This window comes from Galeopterus variegatus, unplaced genomic scaffold (assembly GCF_000696425.1).
Source record: "Galeopterus variegatus unplaced genomic scaffold, G_variegatus-3.0.2 Scaffold1812, whole genome shotgun sequence".
NCBI classification, from domain to species: domain Eukaryota; kingdom Metazoa; phylum Chordata; class Mammalia; order Dermoptera; family Cynocephalidae; genus Galeopterus; species Galeopterus variegatus.
Genome location: NW_007727923.1, coordinates 219226 through 227973, shown reverse-complemented (window position 1 = coordinate 227973; position 8748 = coordinate 219226).

The following is an 8748-nucleotide window of genomic DNA, read 5'->3' as shown; positions in this document are numbered from 1 at the left end:
ACTTACCTTAACTGTGTGAAATGCCCTCGATTTTCTATTCTACTCTATTTCATTTTTTTAAATGCCTGATTATGACTCGCTAAGTGGATTGAATGACCTACAGGTGAGTAGCACCCGGTTTGAAAAACATTAATCCATTCTTCCTTTTTTCTTTTCCTTGATGCTATTCCTACTCAGTTATGTGGCTGTGAGCCTTGTTCTTTTCATCCATAGAAAGGTTAGTCAGTAATCCGATTCCCTGAAGCTGTGTGGTTCTGTCTCTTTCTTCCTTCAAAAGAATGACCTGTGACATTTCCTGGGCCGACCCACCTTGGGACTCAATGTGTTAAATTTAGAATAGGAAGGAGGTTGTCTTCTCTATGGGTATAGCTATGGCACTGTGGTAAAAAGATGAGCTTTGGAGGTGAGCATATAAAACCCCAGCTCAGTAAGATATTGGCTTGTGGACACAAAGAATGATTATGTACTGTAATGATGAATAAGCTAATTGTTTTGATTTGACCATCACATATTGTATACAAGGATTGCTAGTCAACTCTGCACCCCACAAATACGTATAACCAATTGTTTTTTTTTTTTTTAACCCAGCTCCCCACAGATTAGCTGCGTGACTTTCTTAACTTCTTGGTGCCTCAGTTTCCTTATCTGGATATGAAGATAATATCTCATAGGATTGCTGTGGAGGTTAAATATGACAGTGACAGTGGAATCCTTACTGCAATGTTTGGCATAAAGCAAGTGCCCAAATTACAGTGGCTGTTCTTGTCACCACTATAATTATGTAATATTGTAATTATTGAAGCCAAAAGAAAAGTCATTCAAAGGATTATCTAGCTTGAAGGTCCTTGGCGATCAAAATACCTGTCTAGTTACCAACTCTTCCCTTTTTCTTTATGTCATCTTTGCCAAGTGTGAAAATCTCCAACGCCACAGAAAGGTTGGATACAATACCCTGCCACAACCATCTCTACCTGTCTGGCCTGTAGAAAGTGGGAATTATCTAAACCTGCTTGGGACCTGCTGGTGTTTTCCACCTGTGGAGCCTCTGCGAGGCCGTGAGCAGGCACAAGTATTTACAGAACCCGTGCGCATGCTTTCCCTTGTACCTTCTCCACCGCTGTGACTCCTTCCCCTCTCCATACTGGCTGCCCAGTAGGGAAAATTTACCATCCCCGAATCCTCCTCTTCTCCCCTTTCCTCTTTTTTCCACCCCTCTCTCCTCCCACCTTCCCTCTCCTTTCCCTTCCCACCTCTCCCCTCCCCTTGCTTCTCTTTTTCATTAGTGGAGGGAGTCACCTTCCCTCTCAGATTTACTCAATTTTTTTTCTTTTTTGGAGAAATTTTATCAACCCCATCTCCTTTTGAGTTCTATTGTTTGCAAAGCATTTTCACCTGTAATCTTCTTGGGCCTCATGAGAACGCTGTGGTTTGGCAGGGTAGGTATAATGCTGATTTTACAGAAAAGAAAAATGAGATCAAAGTGTCTTGATCAAGATGATTCAGCTATCGGAAGCCGTAAGCTCAGGGCTTCTGCTGCCAGTCCGCGGGCTTCCCTGCACAGCTGCTTTCAATACAGTCTTGAGGCGCGCCCTTGACCTGGGAAGGCAATTCAACAAGAAACCAGGGATGCTGGAAGCGGGGATGATCACACGTGATCTGACTCCACTCACGGGTGTTAGTTATTTTTGTGGACCATTACCAAAAATTGCTTATAATAAGCGTAGAAAAAATTGACCCATCCTGAGCTTTACTATGATTTCTAATCGTGGTGCTTGTTCATTGATTTATTTTTGTTTTTTTCTCTTACCAAAATATATGCTTCATCTGGACAAAGACCATGTTTGTTCAGTCATCATTGTATCAACACCTAGCACAGTGTCTGGCAAATAAATATTTGTTGCTTGAGAAATATTTGAATAAATGACTAAACATGTCACCTGTGGAGAGACTGGGCTGGGAACCTCTGACTTTATTTATGTGGCCTATTTAATATCTGTGTTCTTTGACCTGGATGATATTAATACTATATCTCATACACACAAAGTGAACAGGAAAATTGAGGTAATTACGTGGATAATTCGAGCAGAATGGACCACCAACTCCAACCTCAATTATCTGGTTATTTTAGGTGGAAGTAGTTTAAAACCTGAACTGGAATAATTGCCTAATTTCTCCATTTAACTTTATTCTTTTAGTCCTAGCTGGGGACAGATATGGAAATGCTCCCTGTTAAGAATGTGAGACCTACAGTAGACACACAGCACCCAGGCATGTGCCACATGTGTGAACACACACACAGGAGTGTGAGGAGAGCAGGAGTTTAAAAGAGTAACAGGAAGGGGGTATTCAGGAGGCTCACTTTCCACCAGGAGAGACCCTCCCTGCCTTGCCTGCAGCATTCAATTTCCTCCCCCGCGTGTACTTTGCTGGAATCAAGGAAATTGCTCCTTGACCTTGGCAAAGCTGGGCTGGCTCCAAGCAGGACCATCATGGGTGGAAAGGACCAGGCTGACAGACACAGCTCTAAAGCAGATACATTCTTCAATTTTGGTTTTAAAAAAAGAACAGAAAAAAATTCAAGCCTGAGCCAAGAACTTCGGCTTTGTCATGTCAATAGTATTTAAAGATGTTATTTGGCCAAAGCTGCAAGTTCCACAAATGAAAAACAACTCTCTTTTCTCCCTTCTTCCCTCTCGCTGCTGGTCCCAGCTCTATCCTCAGCTCTCCACAGAAGCACTGCCTCCTGATGAAGTCTAAAGACACCTTGGCATGGGAAAATCACGTGCACATCTGGTGGCCTGGGCTGTAGCCTGTTTTTCCGTGTGTTGCTTGCTTCTGAGGGATCTGGGGTGTCTCAGCTATCTCCTAGTCTCCTAAGAAGTATGGCTTTGGGGTGGGGCAGAGGAGCTTCCTGTCATTTCAGGGAAGGGGAAATGGAGGCAGAAAGAAGGAAGGAAAAGGAAGAGAAGGGAACACCATACATACTGTGCCTACCATGTCCTAAGCAGCCACTGGCTAGTAGCTTTTCCTGATAATACCTCTGAAGTTCAGACAGCCCTGCAAGATAGGTGTGGTAGAGGTAAGATCCTCATGTTACAGATGAGAAATTGGGAGCTCAGAGGGGTTAATGATTTAGCTAAGGTCACATGTTAGTAGATGACCAGACCTTTTGGATTCCAACTCATGTCCCTTCAACTACGTGGAGAGAAGTGATTGGCTCTGAGTCGGTGAGTCCTTTGAAGTTCACAGAAAAACGTCTTCAGCCTTCATTTGTTCTTTCCTCTGAGCTTCTGCTGACAATGCTCCCTGAGCCTTCTGTCAACACTCCAGCATCTCCCAGGCCTACGTCATCTCTTTCTTCTTTTGCGAAGCTTTCCTTGATTCGCCAAGCCAGAATTAATCGCTTACCCTCTGTGTCCCTGCAGTGGGTCTGTTAATTAACACCTGTGCTGAAGCATTTGTCAGGGTCTGGCTTATACTGTACTTGCTGGGGGGCGTGGGTGGCATTACCAAGGTGGGGGCATCTGGTCCAGCTTGGCAGCATCTTGAGAAGGCACAGGGTGGAGACACAGCATGGGGGGCACAGGGCAAAGAGTCTTTTCCACTCCGGGGCTTACCAGGACATTTAAAACCTAGAGGCTGCAAACCCTGTCTCACCTGGATTTTGCTAAACTGAGGCCCACCCACATCACACTCAGCTTCCAGAAGAAGCCTTTCTTCATCCTTTTGGGAAATCTGCAGTGCAGGAACATTGGGGGATAAAAGGGGTGCAGTGGGATATGAGCTCTGAGCTCCTCCAAAGCAGGGTATAGGTCTGCTTCAGAAATGGTTCTTAGGTGAATAAATGAATAACCTCATGATTCAGTGTTGCTACTCTCAGGAGCCACCCTGCTGGTCCTGGACCGAGGGAGCCATGGTGCTGGGAAAATATAGGAAAATGGTCAGGAACCCTCAGATGTTCAGAATCTTGCCGAGCATTTGATGTAAATATGCACATGCGCCCAGGTGTTCCTTGGCTATTGTCTTAGGTAATTGCGCATGTGCACCCAGGTGTCCTGGGTTATGACTTAAGTATAAAGGATGAGTGGCTCTGATCCACACTGCTCCCCCCTACCCCTGGGGTTGCCCTGGGGGGGGGGGGCGGGCTGTTGTTGCCAGTGTCCCCGAGACCCTCCGTGAGGCTGCTGCCATTGCTGAGGACTTACCTCGTCTCATCTGCCAATGGCTCCTGGGATCTTTCTCAATTCCCTAGCATGAACCTGCGTGTGAGGGGTCTGGTGACCCAGTCTGTATGTACAATGGGTTTGAAGGGTCTGAGCCTTAGCCCTGATACCCCTGGGGTTGCCCGGGGGGGGGGGGGCGGGCTGTTGTTGCCAGTGTCCCCGAGACCCTCCGTGAGGCTGCTGCCATTGCTGAGGACTTACCTCGTCTCATCTGCCAATGGCTCCTGGGATCTTTCTCAATTCCCTAGCATGAACCTGCGTGTGAGGGGTCTGGTGACCCAGTCTGTATGTACAATGGGTTTGAAGGGTCTGAGCCTTAGCCCTGACAACACAAACGGAAACTTAGTATAACTAAACGAATGAAACACTTTGGTTTTAGTTGTGATTTGCCTTACTTGACAACTGGCATAGTTGTGTAGCTTTACAGCTGGGCTACATTGGCAGGATTCCGACATTAGCCATAGCTTTGCACATAGCAAGAGGACCCTGTAAATATCACTCCCAACTCCCCCTAGTTTTAACCCAAGCAGGAAGGTATGACCTGATGCTGGTTGGTCTTCCAGAGCCTTCCCTAGCCCGGCCCAGCCTTTTGCCCACTCTGGGGTGCATCTGGGGGTGTGCAAAGCTAAGGCCCTCACACCCCTGCCTCCCGGCTTGCTCAGGGCAGTACCACACCCTCTTCATCACATTCTTCGTGTGCGACTCTCCACTTGCTTGGGGTAACAAAGACAGACCACGCCAGAGAGTGGCCTGGGTCTTAGGCCTTCTCTCCACCTGGGAAAGGCCTAACAGTGGCAGCAAAGATGCACCTGAGCCTGGAGCTCGAGCCCATAGCTTTCCACAAATACCAGGTTGTTCTAATTTGAACACAGGGAATAAAGTGTGTGTATGTGTGACTGTGCATACACGCAAGTGTGCGTGTGTGTCTGTAGGGCTGAGTTCTCAGGCTCAGCGTATCTAGAGACTAGATTGTACTTGAACAGCTTGAAATTCCTTTCATTTTACAAATAGGGAAACAGTTTATCTTAATTCATAGGAGTCGGCATCTCCGCTAGATACATGGGACATCAGAAATACGTAGGCAGACCCGTGGCCATCAGGAGGAGGGGTCCCCACTCCTCTGCTCTCCTCCTCTCCACCCATGCGCCCTCTTCCACCATCTTGTGTTCTAAACCCTTCCTCTCCTCACAGGGAGCTCCTCTCCTTTCCTGACAGCCTTTATTAGAAACACAGCAAGATATCACTGAGGATGCAATGACCCTTTCTACGGTCTGGAGTCCCCACCTGTCCTTATCTCTCTTCGCCACCATGTGGCCCTGACTGTCCCAGCAAGTGCACCCTCTACTAAACAACTTTCATGCTCTTTGTACCTGTTCTCATGTAGGCTTACAATAACCTTGCGAGGAAGGTTTTATTATCCCTACTTTACAGATGAGGAGACTGAGGCTCAGAGAAGTCAAGTGACCAGTACACAGCACTCAGCTGGTACCTAGCAGGCATGGGATTGGACCCTCAGCCTTCCTGACCCTAAGTGTGTGTTCTGAACCAGCAAGTGGAGACTGCTCCTGGGTGGATGAGGTGTCCCGTGACTGCCAGGCTCCTCTGGGCCACAGGGCTGCCTGGCAGGAAGCTTATGGCTACTTCTCTCCCTCCACCCTCTGTCCACACTCCAGAAGCACTTAGCCTGAGCCAATAACCATGGCAGGTGCTTGTGATGGCCCTGACAACACAGGAGCCCTCTGAGGGGCCAGCCTGTGGGTGTCTGCAGAATCCAGAGCCCACCACCTCTTTCAGAAGGGCTCCTCTGCACCAGGGCCACTGGCTCTCGTGCAACTGGTGGCCCCAGAGCCCTGACTCCCAACTGTCAGCACTAGTGATACTACTCAGGAGCCAGGACCTGGCACTTCCCAGGTCTGCCAGAGGCCAAGATCGCCTTCCAGAGAAAAACTTCATCTGTCCCTGAGCCAAGGGCTTTGTCCAGCAGCCAACGTCTTCATAGTTCAGATTCCTGTAACTATGGAGGGTTTGGCGCCCATGAACACTAGTCCTTCCAGCTGAGTTCCATGAGAAAGGTGAATCCAATTTTTTCCATTAAATACCAGGCCCTCAGGTCCTTTGGCCATTAAAGGATTAAAAGTACTCCAGAAAAATCTGGTGGCCTCTGAGTCAACCCAGGTACTCCAGGTGTCCCCTGTGGTGGAGCAGTTGGTTTTCCATCCCAGAGAAAGGACTGGGTGAGGTCAAACTGGGGACAAGGGTCTGGAGCTGCATGAAAAGAGAACAAAGGTATGTTGACAGTAAGTGAAGCAGGACCTGGAGAACTGTCCCCAAGTACCCTGAGCTGTGATGTACTTGTACGGGGAATTGTTGGGAAAAAATAAGAAAATGGTTAGGGCCCCTCAGATATTCAGAATCTTGCCGAACAAGTACCCTGAGCTGTGATGTACTTGTACGGGGAATTGTTGGGAAAAAATAAGAAAATGGTCAGGGCCCCTCAGATATTCAGAATCTTGCCGAACATTTGCTGTAAATATCCTCAGGTGTTCCTTGTTACTACTTAATGTAACTGTGTATGGGCACCCAGGTGTCCAGGGTTATGGACTTAAGTATAAAAGACTAACAGCTCTGATCTACACTGCTTCTCAGAATTCTGAAAGAAGCTGCTAGGATGGTTTCTCCTAGATCTGAATAAAACCCATTCATTTTTCTATTACCTACCTCGCAGACCTGCGTGCGGAAGGTTTGTGACCCAGTCTGTGCAACATACTCGAGGGGTCTGTAAGCCCTAGCTTTACAGGAGACATCTTATATAGGGTTTCTCTCCAAAATTAGTGCATAAGGAAAGGTCTTGTATGGTCAGAATCACCTTCAACTCTTCCTTCAGAAGGTACCATGTTGGAGACCCTATCAAGCTGTCTGTCATCGAGTCCCACCAGCTGGTGTTTCCCCCAGCATGGGAACAGATGCTGTGATTTTGGGTGAACATGCAATGAAGTCACTGTCTTACATTTGGGGACCATGTTTTGTGAAAAGCATGGATCTTTAAGTGCTGGACTCATGTCACACACATGGGAGCCAGGGATGACGTGGGCAGATGCGTGTCTTCCGGCTCCTCGGGCATATGCTCACTAAACAGAACAGCAGGCCCAGCTACCCATATGATTGTGCCTGAGCCAGTGGCCACATGATTGGACTCCACCGTGTTTATGCTGCTCAGCATATCCATGCCTGGATGGGTCCTGCTGGGCAGAGAAACAGAGTTGGGGCACACAGTGCAAAGGAGCTGAGAGGCTGCCCAGGGGACTTGAACCCTGGGGATACAGGCCACCTGTTTCTGTTCAGGAAGTTTCTCCTTTTGAAGTTCCTTCTACATCATACAGAGGCAGCCAGGGTTGGGGCCACTTTCTGGTACAAACCAATGAGGTTTCTCTAGCACATATTTTAGAGCCTCTGCCCCCTCCTGCACTGAAAATGATCACTTGCTAAGGGGGTAATTACTCTTACAAACTGGAGGCAGATGTCCTGTCTCTGTTGAGAAAAGATGCATCAACAGGTGAGCCTTGGATGTGAACATACCTGCCAGGTCACCTGGGCATGGGGTGCGTAGGGAGAAAGGTGGCAGAGTGAGGGGGCTTTAAATGGCAAAGTGATAGCAGTGGCAGAAGAGCTGATTAGGTCAAAAATGATTGCAGGAGGGAACCTAAAGCGTCGTCCAAGGACAGACAGGGGAGAGGTGCAAAGTTGTGCCTTGGTTATAATAATTTGAAAATCTTTTTCTAAATGACTGCTTTTCCCTTAAAGTCCGTTTGAAAGCATAGGCAAGTGGTGTTCTACAAATATTTATACCAATATCTTAAAATTCATTACATTTTATGGCAAACGTAGTATACTGGTTGTTACAAAAAGCTAAATATCAAAGTAATAGATAACCAAGAAAGTGAAAGTCCTCCATAATTCCTTCATGCTGGAAATAAACACTGGTAAAAATTTAGGATATTTATACTAGGGTTTTAGCCGATCATTTATTTATATAATGAAGACATGTGCAGGAGGAAAGCATGTGTTTTCATTTGTCTCTCAGCTGTCCACATCTGGAGAGCACCTTGCCAGGGCTGTTTAAAACAAAGTACCACTGTCCACCTGGTGGCAGTTACCTGCATTTCTTGAGAGGATGGAGTCACCCTGCCCTGGGCTGCCTTTCCAGTTCAGCAGCAGCAGTCTCATCCTGCTCTCTCCTTCCCCTCCTGTCCCCCCAACCCCCCGTCACTTCTTACCCATGATTGGTATGGCATCTGGGACAAGGAACATGGGTCCTGTGATATTACGATATAATAAGAAAGATATTTGGTCTCTGCCCCTGGGTTCTGGCACAGAGCTCTTAAAACCCTTGTAGATAGGGGTGCTAGCAGAATCTTTTTTTTTTTTTTTGTCTTTTTTCCATGTCCGGCAACGGATCGCAACCCTCAGTGTTGCCCCCGTACCAGACCGGGGACCGGCAACGGGATTGCAAGCCTCGGTGTTGCTC